Source organism: Macaca fascicularis, chromosome 1 (assembly GCF_037993035.2).
Source record: "Macaca fascicularis isolate 582-1 chromosome 1, T2T-MFA8v1.1".
NCBI lineage: Eukaryota > Metazoa > Chordata > Mammalia > Primates > Cercopithecidae > Macaca > Macaca fascicularis.
Window position 1 is genome coordinate 226,151,178 of NC_088375.1, and position 17,314 is coordinate 226,168,491.

At 39.7% G+C, this 17,314-nt stretch overlaps 1 protein-coding gene across 15 annotated transcripts in view; it reads left to right on the top strand.

Annotated features, from left to right (window-relative positions):
* The window catches only part of RERE (arginine-glutamic acid dipeptide repeats), a 468,002-nt gene that overhangs the window by 101,804 nt on the left and 348,884 nt on the right, over positions 1–17,314 (top strand). The window lies entirely within an intron of this gene.

Genomic DNA, 17,314 nt, shown 5'->3' on the forward strand with positions numbered 1-17,314 from the left:
TAATTTGATGTTATTTCAATCATTTCATGATTCCTGCTTTAGTAAATTTGTAGTAGGGTACCTGTTGATACACTGTTGGAAGTGTATCAATGTTCCTCACCCCCTCCTTTGTTTCTAATACACTCTGGGCCCCTTTGGATATTTAATAATTACTTTAAGGATGCTAATTTGGGACACAATGAATCATTTAGGAATGGATTACTTTATTTCATCAAAATCATTGAACAGAGTGCTTGGACAATGACGTTTTGACATTGCTCAGCCGCTGTGTGGCTCCACTGTGCTCTCCCTAGTGGTGACTGGTGAAGGGGAGAGAGGAGGCAGGGGAAAGGCGCTTGCTCCTGAGACAAGCATTACCTTTTGTGATGGATGCTCTGCTTGCAGAACCCAGCTGAGCATCTGTCCAGACACACTCCTTCCCAGTTCACATAAATAATGCAGCAGTGATAGTACCAAGGAGGAAAAGCAAAATGCTGATTTTGCTGCCCCCTGCCTGCTTTTTTCTTTTTTTAACGGGGTGATGTACTTCACAGACAAATAATGAATTATCAACCTCACAGTTGGGGTGATTTAGGCCCTCCCTTAATTGTTTTAATCAGGTTTTTACAATAAGTCGATGACAGAGTCCAAGATGACACTGCTAATGGTGTCTCGCATTCGTTGAGCATTTCCTGTGTGCTCTGCACTCCATCCAAGGCCTTGCTTGAATTGTTTCATTTCATCTCCATGATAACCGTGTGCAGTGGGTACTGTTACTAATCACATTGTATAGATGAACACATGGAGACTTTCCCAAGGTTATGCAGTTTGGAAATTTTAGATCAGGAGAACCCTGGCCATCTGACTCCAGAGCCAGAGACCTTTACCACTAGGCTAAATGTGCTGAAGACTGGGAAGCTCAGTCGGAACTAAGGATGAAATGTTGCTGCCTGCTCTTATGAGTACAGATGAAGAGCGTCACCCACCATTGAAAATCACCCAGCAAAATATGTAGGACTAAACTTCACTATTGATGAAATTAAACCACAGCTTTCTTCTCAGAACTAAACAAAAAAATTCAGCTCTTCATTGCGTTGAGGTTGGTGATCCACTGGCTTGTACCATTTCTCTTTTCTCATGAAATAGAAGGCATTTCTGCCTTTGCTGTGTAATTTGCTTGATTTTCTTCATTTTGCCGCTCTTTGGTGTAGAAACGGGCACCCTACTTCAGCTGGTGGGGACTAAAAACCAGTAGGAGGAAAGGCAAAATTCTTATCTGACCCTGTTTTTTAAAGAAAATCTGTCAAGTTCTAGAAATCTAACAGCTTTAGAATTTATGATTTTATGAAGTTATATGAAGGTCCTGATGTTTTCTAAGGTAAATTGACTGCTTACTTTCTTTCATACATTGTACTTGCTCTTGTTCTTACTCTCACATTCTCCTTTAGTAAAGAAATGGAGGCCATAACAGGGATACTATTGATAAAACAGATGTTTCTTACTTGAAATTGCATGCACTTATGGTCTTGTGTTTTAACCACTCTTAACAACTGTGTTTACTATTGAAACTGGAAATACAGACTTTGATTCTAGTTTTTCCAGCTTGCCTGGTACTATTCTCCTGTAAATGGATTATTTTTAGTTTAAATTTTTGCTGCAAGCCCTTTGCCCTTACTTAGTTGACTCTTCAATCACCACTTGCAGTGCACATGTCAGCATTCCCATGGACATTAAATACACACAGTATAGACAGCACAATGGCATTTTCTGTGTGAATTATTGGACTCGTTTGATCACTTTTAATGCTGAAAATGGGATCTATCCTGGTTACCTTCCAATCCTCTAATGAAATTTAGGGAATGTATGTCTATCTCCTTTCAAAGTTTATCTTGATAGCTATTGGTGGTCATTGTAAAATTATCCGTCTGAAACTTAACAGATTGCAAATGAAATAGGAATCTCAGTATTTGTTTTGCTACTGCCTAATGATACCTCTGTTTGAGTCATTGAATACTTTCAAAGCACAACCTTTAAGGTGTGTTTCCACATCTTAATTTGTCACTTGGTACGTTTAGTTCTAAAAACCAGAACTAAAGCAAATTTTGTTTCATGAGAAACTGCTTGCCAAGCTTTAATTTAGCTCTTCTTAGAGGATTATTAATGAACTTGTGAAGTGTACATAAGCACTTTTTATTGACAAAGCAATGGCATTAAAATTCAGTATTCTCAAGTGATGACAAGGCATTATTGTGTTTGAGAGATACTAAAAACTACCACTGTTGACCTAATGATTAACTTGCAATATAGAACATCCTTGATTTTCCTTTCTCTTATCCGTCTTATTCTTACTTTCGTTTTCAAAAACCATTAGGTGACTATGGAACATAACTGTGAATAAACAAATGAGTAAAATGCTAAAAATGATTTTAAAAATTCATTAAGTTATTTGAAGCTGGATGATACATGTATACTTTCGCCTACGGCTTCTTTTAAAAAAAACAAAGCTGTTACTTTAGTGATGTGTTTCTCATTTATACGTACTAAAATTACAGTGATTGAGTTGTTATGTCATTTATTTTTTAAAATTGTGATTGTGTGTGTGTCTTTTTCCTTTCTTTTTGGTATAAGATTATTGAGGGGCCAAATTTCAGGAGTCTTACTAGCAAGTTGCAAAATGTAGTACAACCTGCCCTCTGAAGAAAAATAAATTTCAGTTTGATGCTTACATCTTAAAAAGATTGATTGCTTCTTTGGCTAGGTTTTTTTTAAATTCTTTTTCTTTTTTTCCATTCTGAAATTTTATTACTTTCTTCACCAGGTGATCAAAGCACATAGGTTAGTGAATTTTTTTAAAAAAAGGTAGCAAAGATCTTCTGGGAATATTTGTGTTAATTTTTAATTTTATGTGTTTTTTTCTAGGTAATATATGTGCACGTACTTAATCAAATGGTGGTGTACTGTTTATTTTTTTTATTTGTTTATTTTAGTAGTTCCTCCCATCCTTGAGTTCCACTTCTCAGAGGCAAACTGAACTTTTAAAACCATTTCTTTTGTCACTTATCTCAATATTGCTAAAGGTCATGCTTATGTTTTATGTTTTATTTTTATTTTTTGAGACAGAGTCTTGCTCTGTTGCCCAGACTGGAGTGCAGTGGCGCAGTCATGGGTCACTGCAGCCTTGACCTCCCAGGCTCAAGTGATCCTTCAGGTTCCCAAATAGCTGGGACCACAGGTGTGCACCCCAACACTTGGCTAATTTTTTATTTATTTATTTATTTATTTATTTATTTATTTATTTATTTTTGTAGAGATGAGATCTTGCAGTGTTGCCTAGGCCAGACTTGAACTCCTGAGCTCAAGTGGTCCTGCCACCTTGGCCTCCCAAAGTGTTAGAATTATAGGCATGAGCCACCATGCCTGGCTTCTTTATCTTTTCTTTTTGTCTTTTTTTTTCCCCCATGATGGGGTCTTACTCTATTGCCCAGGAAGGAGTGCAGTGGCTTGATCACGGTTCACTGCAGCTTTGACCTCCATGGCTGAAGGGATCCTCCCGCTTCAGTCTCCCAAGTAGCTGAGACCACAGGTGTGAGCCACTGTGCTTGGCCTGTTTTTATTTTCTGTTTTAGACATCACTTGCTGAGTTTACCCAATGAGTAATGAGGATTTAGCCTTTTATATCTCCCCAACCCCAGACAGGGTCTGGCTTTGTCATCCAGGCTGGAATCTAGTGGCATGATCATGGCTCACTGCAACCTGTACTTTGTGGGCTCAACAATCCTCTTGCCTCAGTCTCCTGAGTAGCTGGGACTACAGGTGCACACCACTACACCTGGCTAATTTTTGTATGTTTTGTAGAGACGAGGTTTTGCCACGTTTTCCAGGCTGGTCCTGAACTCTTGAGCTCAAGCATTCTGCCTGCCGTGTAGTCCCAAAGTGCTGGGATTACAGATGCGAACCTCCTTGCCAGGCCGTCACCTTTTATGTATCTTCTGCTTTCTCCTTTTCCTCTTCCTTCCCATTGTGGTAATATCATCATTTGTGGTTAAATCAGTATTGAATGTTTATATTATTATTATTATTATTAAGACACAGTTTTGCTCTTGTTGCCCAGGCTGAAGTGCAATGGCGCAATCTCAGCTCACCAAAACCTACGCCTCCTTCAAGTGATTATCCTGCCTCAGCCTCCCCAGTAGCAGGGATTATAGGTGCCCGCCACCACGCCTGGCTAATTTTGTATTTTTAGTAGAGACGGGGTTTCACTGTGTTTGATCAGGCTGGTCTCAAACTCCGGACCTCAGGTGATCTGCCTGCCTCGGCCTCCCCAAGTGCTGGGATTACAGACGTGAGCCCCCGCACCCAGCCGAATGTTTATATTGTTATAGGCATGTATATATTGTTATAGCTTAAAACAAATATTGTGGGCTGGATGCAGTGGCTCATGCCTATAATCCCAGCACTTTGGGAGGCCGAGGCAGGCGGATCACAAGGTCAAGAGATCAAGAGCATCCTGGCTAACGTGGTGAAACCCTGTCTCTACTAAAAATACAAAAGTTAGCTGGGTGTGGTGGCACACACTGTAGTCCCAGCTGCTCGGGAGGCTGAGGCAGGTGAATAGCTTGAACCTGGGAGGTGGAGGTTGCAGTGAGCCAAGATTGTGCCACTGCACTCCAGCTTGGTGACAGAGTGAGACTCCATCTCAAAAAAAAAAAAAAAAAAAATTGTGATATGATTGAATTCCATTTCTTGCACAACTTCTTTCCTGGAATTAATACCTGTCTCTATTTTGATTCTTTGTTTTGTTCTGTATGCCTCTATCTCTAAATCATCCTTAAATTTTCCAGCAGAACTATTTAAACTCCTCTCAATGTAATGGAAAATATTAATCTATAGATCACCCTTGGTGCTGTCCTCCTGGAACCCATTGCCTCATTTTGGTGTCTAGATCTGCCACTGAGTTGTTGGAAGAAGACTTCCCTTTCATATGACTCTGAGGTCATTTTTCATGGGTTCTTGGTTGGTTCCCTTTCTTGTTTGTGAAGTGTTTTCCTGAGAAGGATGCATGGGAAGTAAATGTTTTGAGGCTGTGTGTGTCTGAAAATGTCTTTATTTCATACTCATCCTTGATTATCTCACAGTTTGGCTGGGTATAGAATTGTAGACTGGAGACTATTTTCCTCAAAATTTTGAAGGCATTACTCTATTGTCTTCCAATTTTAGGAAAGAAGCCAGAGCATAATATAGTGTACACTCAACTGAAAGGCAGTATAGGCCTTTTAGAATGAGTTGTTATTTGAGTGATACCCCTTGGAAAGATAAAGTTATTACAGTGATGTCTTCTGAACCATAAAGGAAAAGATAAAGTTGAGAGAGTTTCATTTTACTCCCATCTGTTAAATGGCAGTAGTTCAGTCCTCTCTAGGGATATTGTGGAAATAAATATTTAAAAATTTAAAGGTAGCTATAACTATCAAATAGAAAATCACTTCTTGGGGTGAATGGCAAACTCTGTGGTAATAGCCATTTATGTTTGTATATATATATATATTTTTTTTTTTTTTGAGACGGAGTCTTGCTCTGTGCCCCAGGCTGGAGTGCAGTGGCACGATCTCGGCTCACTGCAAGCTCTGCCCCGCCGGTTTCACGCCATTCTCCTGCCTCAGCCTCCCAAGTAGCTGGGACTACAGGCGCCTGCCACCTCGCCCGGCTAATTTTCTTGTATTTTTAGTAGAGACAGGGTTTCACAGTGTTAGCCAGGATGGTCTCGATCTCCTGACCTCGTGATCTGCCCGTCTCGGCCTCCCAAAGTACAGGCTTGAGCCACCGCGCCCGGCCTTATGTTTGTATTTTAAAGCACTTTATCACGATAGGATTTTCCCAATCACTATCCTTTAAAAGCCAAATGAATGTTAAATTCATGTGATATATGTATTTTAATATTAATACTTGGATTTTTCTGGCTTAAAGTTTTCATAATATAACATTTAATCCCATTTAAAATGGAGTCCACAATGAAAAAGCCTCATTTTGATTGCCTGTGTAAGCTAAGTATAAATAAAGAGTGAAATCAGCAAATTGTAATTTTTGAAATAAAATGCCTTTAATGTTAGATATGTTAAGACTTTAGCACTGTAGTCGAAGTTTGCCATTATTATTATTATTATTATCATTTTTTATTTTTGAGGTGGAGTTTCGCTCTTATTGCCCAGGCTGGAGTGCAGTGCTACAATCTTGGCTCACAGCAGGCTCTGCCTTCCGGGTTCAAGCGATTCTCCTGCCTCAGCCTCCTGAGTAGCTGGGATTACAGGTACCCACCATCATGCCCAGCTAATCTTTGTATTTTTAGTAGAGATGGGGTTTCACCATGTTGGCCAGGCTGGTCTCGAACTCCTGACCTCAGGTGATCCACCCACCTCAGCCTCCCAAAGTGCTGGGATTATAGACGTGAGCCACTGGGTCTGGCCAAAGTTTTTAATTATTAAAAACTTTTTTCTTAAAAGCAGAAACCATTTTGTTAGGGCTAAAAATTTTTTTAAAGTTAATCTGCCTTTTTTGCAAGAATTTGCACTCAAGTAAGAGTGTCATTTTTACATTTGAATGTAATAATTAATATTAGTATAATGATTAAAGTGGAGGTAATCAATAGAAAACATGTATAAAATAGCAAGCACTAATTCTTAACCCACTGCTAATTGCTTCTAGGAGGTTGTCTTAGCATTGGTTACTATGGTTTTTCCTTAGCCTTTATAAATTATCACAAAAGACAAAACTGTTCCTCCTCCAGTTACTAAATTAGTTCCTATTTAATGTTGAAAGGTATCTTGCAAGATTTATGATTCAGATTTTATAACAAGCCTTATTTTAGGATGTGCTTTTCTAGGTATATGGGTACCTTTTTGGCCTTTTCCCTAGGGACATTAATCCTTGGCTGGAAAGAATAAACTGTAGTCCCTCCATAGCAGCTGACTGCAAACTGCAACCATGACGCCTTAGGCTGTTAAAACAAACATTTCTCAACCTTATAGCACAGACTTCCTGTTTTTAAAGCTTTTCTGACCTTCCTGAGAAAAAGACTAATATAGCTGTGGTTACATCCTGTGGTTTTTTTTTTTTTTCATTAAAAAAAAAATTTATTGAATTTTTCTAAAGCCCTTGAGTATAAAAGTGATTAATGCACCAAAAAATGTAAATAGCACAGGGCTCATGTCTGATCTTTGCTAGTTCTTCAAAAAAAATAATAGAACCAGGTTGGCTTTTAATGCATCCCTGTTTGTTCAATGCCTGCTACTATTGGAATGTCAGGAAAATCTCACATTAAAGGACCTGCCCTATTCTGGAGAGATTGTAAAGGAAGCATTTGGCAGTCATTTCCTTTCACTTAAGAGAATGAACATGCTTTACATTATAATCGTTTAAACATACCAGAGTCAGCTGGTAACGGTTCTCATATTCTTCACTGTAGAGTCAGCTTGCTCTGAAGATTGGAGGGGATGATCAGTGTTTAGATTTTATTGTTGGAGTTAATCAGATGATGTAAACGTTAGAAGTTAGCCCGTGCCTTCCTTTGTACTCACTCAGTTGTTGTTTCCTGCAGCCCAAGTATTTGCTCTTTTAGTTAAAATTAAACTCCAGAATGTATGTTCAGCATTTGTCATTATGACAGTCTCATTCACTTCTAATCCCTTCAAAAGAACACAAGAAACCACCCTGTGTTGTGTAGGTCAAACATTCTCGAAACTGTGTCTTTTGATTTTTGTTTTAGCCAATGTATTATATAATGTTTAAGTGTATATTTTTAACTGGAGTCTTCTGGCATTTTCTAGAGAGCAGTTATTGGCTTTTAGGCAGGCAATTCCTGGATCTGTAATGCTACCTCTGATGTTGACACTGGCAAATGGTACTCATTTAATTTAATTTTTTTTTTTTTTGAGACGGAGTCTCGCTCTGTCGCCGGGCTGGAGTGCAGTGGCCGGACCTCAGCTCACTGCAAGCTCCGCCTCCCGGGTTCCCGCCATTCTCCTGCCTCAGCCTCCCGAGTAGCTGGGACCACAGGCGCCCGCCACCTCGCCCGGCTAGTTTTTTTTTTTGTATTTTTAGTAGATACGGGGTTTCACCGTATTAGCCAGGATGGTCTCGATCTCCTGACCTCGTGATCCGCCCGTCTCGGCCTCCCAAAGTGCTGGGATTACAGGCTTGAGCCACCGCGCCCGGCCTCATTTAATTTTTTGAAACATTAAAATGTATGTATTTTTTTCTGAAATACACGTGTGTAATTTTATTTTAAAATATTTTCATTTATTGGAGGCATAATACTAGAGAAAACATATCCCAGTAATAAAGGGCAAAATGATACTTTGAATTTCTTTACATTATTTTAATAAGTCATACAATTATCTGTCTGGTTAGTATTTTGAATTCTTAGGATATTGATTCCAGTTGTGGTTTTGAGTTATCCTTAAGATTACTTCCAATACATTTGGCTGGATCTCCACACTGATTTTATCATATATCATCAGTTCAGAATACATGAGGGGCCTCATTTTAAACACCCCATTGAGGCCCTGAGTCCCTGAGCTCTTTAAAAAACAAAACTCTCTTTGTTTTTTAAATCTGTAACACTTTTCCAAATGAGAAATTTCTGTTCTTAACTCTGCTTTGGCTTTTCAAGGTATCACTGTATTGGAATTTAATAATTTGATCTATACAGTCTGAGATTGCTAGTGAGTTTTGAAATAGAAATGAAAATATCTTTAAACACATTTAAAACATGTGCTATCTAAGAGGTCTTGCTCTCTGTCTGAAGTTGGTTTAAGGCTAATTTTACATCCTACGTCCATGAGACGGCTGGACACTTCCAAAAACTAAAACCTCCAGGCCTGACGTTTGATTGATGACTAATGTCAATAACGGTTTTCTGTGATGCCCACGGGAGCCTAGTGGGAAGTTGTATTTTTTTATGGAATATATTTTTATAATGCTGATAATGTATTTCATGAAATAATACTTTAAATACTTATTAGCAGTTTATCACTCCTTTTTTTTGTTGTTTTTGTTTTTGTTTTTGTTTTTGAGACAGAGTCGCACTCTGTCACCCAGGCTGGAGTGCAGTGGCTCGATCTGGGCTCACTGCAGCCTCTACCTCCCAGGTTCAAGCGATTCTCCTGCCTCAGCCTCCCGAGTAGCTGGGATAATAGGCGCGCACCACCATGCCTAGCTAATTTTTGTAATTTTAGTAGAGATGGGGTGTTGCCATGTTGGTCAGGCTGGTTTCGAACTCCTGGCCTTAAGTGATCCACCCGCCTTGGCCTCCCAAAATGCTGAGATTACAGGTGTAAGCTACTGCGCCTGGCCTATCACTCTTAAATATATGTTTGGGACTATGACTGGGCATGGTGGGTCGTGAAGAGATCGAGACCACCCTGGCTAACATGGTGAAACCCCGTCTCTACTAAAAATACAAAAAAAAAAAAAAAAAAAAAAAAGGCCGGGCATGGTGGCGGGTGCCTGTAGTCCCAGTTACTCGGGAGGCTGAGGCAGGAGAATGGCATGAACCTGGGAGGAGGAGCTTACAGTGAGCCGAGATCCAGCCTGGGCGACAGAGCGAGACTCCGTCTCAAAAAGCAAACAAACAAACATATATATATATATATTTGGGACTATGTTGGAAAGTAAAGCATAAAGGAAAGTTGTAACTAATGCCCAACCTTAATGTTGTACCTATATTATTTCACTTTAAAGTATGCTATTCAGAGTTTTACTAAAGACCAGTCTGTCTTGGGGTTTTTTTTTTTTTTTTTTTTTTTTTTAAATAATCGGATGTTATTTCTAGTTATTTTTCAAGAGTATATTATGTAGCTTGCAACAGTATCTAGAAATTAACTCATACATTTTATTACTAAATATAAAAGAGTAAATACTTACTAAGATTATGGCATTACCAGACATAAAAACTCACTTATCTAATACTCATGGAATATTTGGCTAATTATTATAACATTATTTTAATGTGTTTATGGTTCTCTGTGTCTTTTTCTGTGGATGTAATTATCACCAACCTAATTGATTTAATATTTTATATTTCTGTTCCTTAGCACTTTTACCTGGAAAGAAGCATATGTGGATAATAGATCATTAAATATTGGCTGAATGGAAAGTGATATAAATGGATAGGTAATTAGGAAGGTTATTTTTAAAATTTATATTAATATATGTCTGACCTTGATTGGCATTTAAGACTGTGAACTATGGATTAGATGATAGTTACCTATTACCAAAATAAAATAATATGAATCATTCAGTAGTACTGAAAGCTAAGAGGTATTTTATATTTTAACGTCCTAATTCTGATTTCTTACATGTTTTAGAATATAAGTCATAATAGAAAGGGCATACTCTTAATACTTACACCAGGGCAACAGATGTATCCTGAGACTGTGTTGGGGAAACCAGGACACAGGGGGAAGAACATTTTGATTTGGTTTGGGATTCTTTGAGAATGTCTGTGGAATGCCATTATGGCGGAACCCACAGGGCATTTGCAAATGTGGGCCTCTTGCTAAGAAGCAAGTTTAGCTGGAAAAATGAAATTTTGGAATCGCAAGCAAGAAGCAGCTTGAGAGTGAATCTCCTCACTGATGAGAGATGGCAGAGTGTGATAAGAGGAGGCTTGACAGGGACTACCTGTATTTAGGAGGAGTCTTGGAAAGAAAGAGAGAATGACCGGAAAGGTAGGAGATCCAGGAGAGTGCAAAATCCAAAACCAAACCAACAAAAAACCAGAATATGGGAATAGGACCAGGACCCACTGTTGGTAAGAGTATAAGTTGTACAGCTTTTGGATGGCTGTTTGACTCTCTGAAGGAGTGCATATTCACTGAACTAGGGATTCCTTCACTGTAGAAATACATGTATGTACAAAGAAGTTTGTTGTAGCACTGTCTATGAATAAAAAATGTGAAAAAGACTCAATAAGGGGCTTGTTATATAATAATTATGAGACTCCCACACTGTTCAGTTATGTGCAGTTATAAACAGGAATGGGATGTTAATGGTCTGCTCTAAAGTGAGAGAAGTGAGTTGCTGTATAACATAAATAGTAGGATTTATCTTTGTGACATAAATCAACAAGTGAACCCTCAGACAAATGAATACATATGTTTTTATGTATGCGTGCACGCTTTTGTACATATGTTCTAGAGAAGAACTTGGTAAACCTTCAGCCTGTTAAGTGGAATTGCTTGGATTTTCTGTAGGAACATATACTCTAAAACAAAATCTATAAGAGGGCTGGGTACAGTGGCTCACCCGTAATCTTAGCACTTTGGGAGGCCAAGGTGGGTGGATTGCTTGAGCTTAGGAGTTCAAGACCAACCTGGACAACATAGTGAGACCCTGCCTCAATAAAAGAAAAAAAAAAAAAATTCTAAAAGAGCTTCAAAAATTTTATATTTTTCTTTTTTGTTTTAAAAACTCTAGAGTTTTTGTTGTCTAGTGACATTTTGGTGAATTGGAAAAGCAAAAGAAGTAGATAGTTTGCTTAAAATTGTAACTTTATATATTAGTATGTTTTCATGCTGCTGATGAAGACATACCAGAGACTGGGAAGAAAAAGAGGTTTAATGGACTTACAGTTCCACATGGCTGGGGAGGCCTCATAATCATGGCGCAAGGCAAAGAAGAGCAAGTCAGGTCTTCTATGGATTACAGCTGGCAAGGAGACGGAGAGCTTGTGCAGGGAGACTACTGTTTTTGAAACCATCAGATTGGCCGGGTTCGGTGGCTCATGCCTGTAATTCCAGCACTTTGGGAGGCTGAGGTGGGTGGATCACCTGAGGTCAGGAGTTCGAGACCAGCTGGCCAACGTGGTGAAACCTCATCTCTACTTAAAATAGAAAATTAGCTGGGTGTGGTGGCATGCGTCTGTAGGTCCAGCTACTCAAAAGGCTGAGGTGGGAGAATTGCTTGAACCTGGGAGTTGGAGGTTGTGGTGAGCGGAGGTTGTAGTGAGCCGAGATTGCGCCACTGTGCTCCAGCCTGGGGGGCAGGGAGACTCCACCTCAAAAACAACAACAACAACAAAAAAGCCAAAAACATCAGATGTTGTGAGATTTATTCGCTATGACGAAAACAGCATGGGAAAGACCCGCTCCCATGATTCAGTTGTCTCCAACCGGCTCCCACCCACAGCACATGGGAATTATGGGAGCCACAAGATGCGATTTGGGTGGGGACACAGAGCCAAACCATATCCCTCCATATTCTGTATAGGACAGTTGTTTCATCTTACCCTTGGGAATGTGTTCCAAGGCCCCAGTGGGTTCCTGAAACTGGATAGTACTGAACCCTGTTTTTACTATTTTCCTACACATACCTGCCTATCGTAAAGTTTAATGTATAAGGAAAATTAAGAAATTATCAATAACTAATAAAATAGAACAATTATAACAATACATTGTAATGAAAATTATATCAATGTGGCCTCTCAAAAGTATCTTACTGTGCCTTAGTCACCTGTTTTTGAACCATAGTTGACTGAGGGTAACTGAAGCCTTGGAAAGCAAAACTGTACATAAAAGGGGAGACTGTGATAACAGATCAAATCCTTTCCACCCTAGCATCCTATGTGGACATAGCTAACTGGTACTAATACAACCCTTGAATCAGGCACTGTTTGCGTGGTGACTTTGGGGTGTTGACATTTTGATATGGGAGAGCTAAATTACTTGGTCTGAATGGTTGTACTGGATAATGCTATGGGAAAGAATGTTGTCTCTAACTTGATAGTTATAATTTTGACCCTTATTAATGTTATTAAATGAGTGCTACTGCTTGAACTTGCATGTAAAAATGCAGTCTCCTTGCTGCCTCGGTGGTCTTGGGCAGTGGCCCAAAGTTGCCATCTTTAGAAAATATGGCTAAGATTGTTCCTTTGCTGTGACAGAGCAAGGTAGTGGAGAGTGTAAATGCAGGGTGGTTGCTCCTGGTTAAGGGTCTGGAATAATGTGGGTCCTGTTCAGCTAGTGCTAAGGTTCGCTTTCACATTTCTCCTGTGTGCTGTTTCTGGTCATAGCTTTAATGTTAGTTTAACTAGACTTTCGATTTAATTATAACTGTTAGAATAAAGTCAGATGTCAGCTCACTTGGCTGCATGCTGAGGCCTGTAGAATATGGAGTGCTTTGCTTCCAGCCACATCTGTTGTCTCCTCTCATTATCTGTTAATGGTACTCAACTTGACAGGGTTGTTTTGATAAATGATGGGTGTTATGGAAACCAAGAGCTGGAATTTGTGTGGAATGGAGCTTAGGACAAAAAGAAGCAATGGTGTAGACCAGGCCAGGGAGATAACATGTGGGAACCAAGGAATCCCTTGTGGAATGCTGACAGTCATAATGAGTATTAATTTGGGAGGGATGTGGTATATCTAATATTTTTTTCATTTACCTTGCATAATCTTTCTTTTACTTTTTCATGTGGTCATGTGCAAAACACCTGAAAAATTGTAGTTTTTGTTGTAATAACTTTGATTTCTCCTCTTCACAAAGTAATTTACAAACTCATACTAATGAGGGTTAAAACAAATGTTTTACTTTGAGGAGTAGACCCACCATTGAGTTCCTAGGTGGAGAGAGTTCTTTCGAAGGCTTCCATGTCAGGTCTGTTACTTGGAGAAAAAAACATGAAAATAAAGTAAGTTCAGTGTAAAAGGTAAGAATGAACTCCCTTCATTTACAGCAGAATTTGGTAGTGCTTTTGGATTCTGAGGGACTTTGAAGACAAACTAGTGTACAAAGTACTTTCTAAGTTTTATATTCTGTTTATATTGCTCTGTGTGTGTACAAGATTTAGTCCTCTGTTCAGTTTACCTGTGGCTGTTTGCATATCCCTTAAAGGCCGGGTAATAGGAAGAACTTAGCTTGAATAAACTAGCAATGGCTTCTATACTTCATTAACTCTTAAAAAAAAGTGTAGCTTGGAAATAGGACCCTAGTGAGGATCTCTGTGTTTTTGAGTAACCCCAGGCACAATTATTTATATCTTCATAAAATGGGATAAAAGTCCTTTTTACTAGATTTCTTAATTTTTCTTTGCTTTTTTAGAGACTTAGTCTTGTTATGTTGCTGGACTCAAACTCCTAGGCTCAAAGGATCCTCCTGTCTCAGCCTCCTCAGTGACTGGGACTACAGGCGTGAACCACCACTCTTGGCTTACTAGGCTTTTAAAGGTTAATAGAAGAGATTTGTTTTTTGTTTTTTGAGATGGAGTCTCGCTCTGTCACCCAGGCTGGAGTGCAGTGGCATGATCTTGGCTCACTACAAGCTCCGCCTCCTGGTTTCACGCCATTCTCCAGCCTCAGCCTCCCTAGTAGCTGGGACTACAGGTGCCCGGCACCACGTCTGGCTAAGTTTTTGTATTTTTAGTAGAAACGGGGTTTCACCGTGTTGGCCAGGATGGTCTCGATCTCCTGACCTCATGATCCGCCCGACTGCCAAGTGCTGGGATTACCTCCCAAAGTGCTGGGATTACAGGCGTGAGCCACCGTGCCGGCCAATAGAAGAGATTCTTATTTGCATAGATGCTACTTATTTGAGATAGGCTTCTTTGTGCCAAGAAATGTGCAGAGGGCCGGGCGCGGTGGCTCACGCCTGTAATCCCAGCACTTTGGGAGGCCGAGACGGGCGGATCACGAGGTCAGGAGATCAAGACCATCCTGGCTAACACGGTGAAACCCCGTCTCTACTGAAAAACACACACAAAAAATCTAGCCGGGCGAGGTGGCGGGCGCCTGTAGTCCCAGCTACTCGGGAGGCTGAGGCAGGAGAATGGCGTGAACCCGGGAGGCGGAGCTTGCAGTGAGCTGAGATCCGGCCACTGTACTCCAGCCTGGGCGACAGAGTGAGACTCCGTCTCAAAAAAAAATAAAAAATAAATAAAAAAAGAAATGTGCAGAGGATATATGGAGTGAGTAAAGCAGTGTTGTTGACCTCAGTTGATTTATTCATTCCACAGATTTGTGTACCTGATACAAATCTACATTATGAGGAAACATATAGAACTCTATGGAAGTGCTTAGAAGGGGCTATGAGTGTTAATAATAAAAAAAAATCACACCCATGAATTACAAACCGAGATCAATGCTGTGAAGGAGGAACACAGTTCTATGAGAACTTAAAGGAACTTGACCTAGAATGGGGTCTCAGGGGAAGCTTCTCTGAAAAAGTGATGTTTGACCTGAGATCTGAAGGAGGCTTTAAATGGTCTGTGAGTGGCTGTTGGGGGCTGCAGGGAGATTATTCCTGCTCTAGTGGGAAGGAGCATACTGACCTGTGGTAGAAATCCCTATACCTGAGGGAAGTGGAAAAACTGGTGTAACTGGAAGGTGGGGGGCTGGGTGCAGGTTGGATTAGCAGCGGGTGCAAGATGAGCACAAAGAATTTGAGTGGCATAAAATGCTGTCAAAGCATTTAGAATCCCTGAGAGACTAGGTACAGTGTGAATTCAGAATAGAGCAGTTTGCTGCTTCTCACCAGCCTATTCCAACTCAGTATAAACCAGCACTTTTAAAATGGTGTGCGGAAAAGAAAAAAGAAATTCTTTTCAGCCTGTGCCATGTGTCTGGATATAGCTGGTTAGAAAATTGGAAGTGTGTCCAAGTACAGGAGTAGCTTTGCAGCAAGGCTTTAGGATCAGTTTCATCTCTGACATATGTGGAGTAATCTCATAGCCACTTGGTTATGAAGCAGATTTTCAAGTCACAGGTCCCCCTCAGGATGGTTTCACTGAGGAATGGTGTTTAGTGGAGCTTATAGCAGAGCTAGATTTGCACTACAGACCATCTCTGATTTGTATTGATCACAGCCACCTTTCAGGGGGGCAAAGACATTATGCCTCATCAGCTCTTGCTCAGTACATGTGCTGTGTTAGGAGTTTGAGACAGATATTTCTATGTCCTGTAGAATAACTTGATTTGTCTTTAAAAAGAGATCAGCAGAGTTATCTTTAAATAGCAAACGTGCCATTTGCATGTCTGTTTGGCTATCTGTGGCAACAAGACAGGACCCCTGGGTTCTCTTCAGCCTGGCCCCACCGCCATCTTGTTGAGAGACCACAGGCAAATCACTTTAATCTGTCTAAATTTCTCTATTTATTGGAAAGAGAGTACCCGATAATACAGTCACTTTATAGGGCCTTGGAAAGTCTAATTAACATTTATGAAGTTATTTGAGAGTTCCATGAAATTTGCCTGGAAGGGGAAAGGTGTAATAGTGAAGATACCAGGAGTAATCATTCAAATTTTGAGTTGCACCTTTCTAATTTGGGTTGACACTGAGTGAACTTAATACTTAGAATTTGTATTTTATAGGAACACATTTTAAAAATTCCTATACAATGTCTTCTTTGAGAGGACAAAATGATCTTGGCTATCACCACTAGAGAATATGTGGTTTAAATGTACTTTAATTTTAATAAAATTTAGCAAGTTGATATATATATATTTTTTACAAGACTTAATTGGGGGTGGGTAAGAAATCAGTTTGAAATTAACAGTTGGTAATCTTATCACCACTAGAGAATACATGGTTTAAATGTACTTTAATTTTAATAAAATTTAGCAAGTTGATATATATATATATATATATATATAAAACCAGACTTAATTGGGGGTGGGTAAGAAATTAGTTTGAAATTAACAGTTGGTAATCTGTTAAGATGCACAGAAAAACTGAATTAATGAGGGAGTCTGGAATCTGGTAGCTGGTAGGTTATATGTTTATTTAAAGCCACATGGTAAGGAATGTGCATTTATTTTGCTTCCTTATTAGATGAATTTGAATCATGCACAATTTAAGTATGTCTTGTCTAACAGATGGATTTTTATTTACTTGTGGAAAAGGGATTGGTGAGATTTTTAAACAAATGACTTACAGAGAATTCTTAATGTGTAAGGAAAACTGGGGTCAAAAGTGTTGTTTGACACCAAACAATGCTGCTTTCTCTCGGTGCATCTTTGAAACAAATGTTTAGCTTGTCTGTGATTGTTGGTTGTTTCATCCGCATTTGTTAGACGTCAGAGGTGGTTGGCATTAATATTCCTGGCAGAAGCAGAGGCAGCTCTAGGATGTGTGAAATGCTGATCACTCACAGGGATGCGCTGCCTCTTTAATGTCTTGCTTGCAGATGCATTTTCTAGCTGACCACGCTATTAAGAGCTGCCATCAATCACGCAGGCTCCCAGTTCCGGCTGTCGGAGGGGAGGAAGGACTGGATGGGGGGGGTGGAGGCCGGCCAAGCAACGAAGGAGATAAAATTGCAGCTGGCATTGTGTGTGTGTGTGTGCGC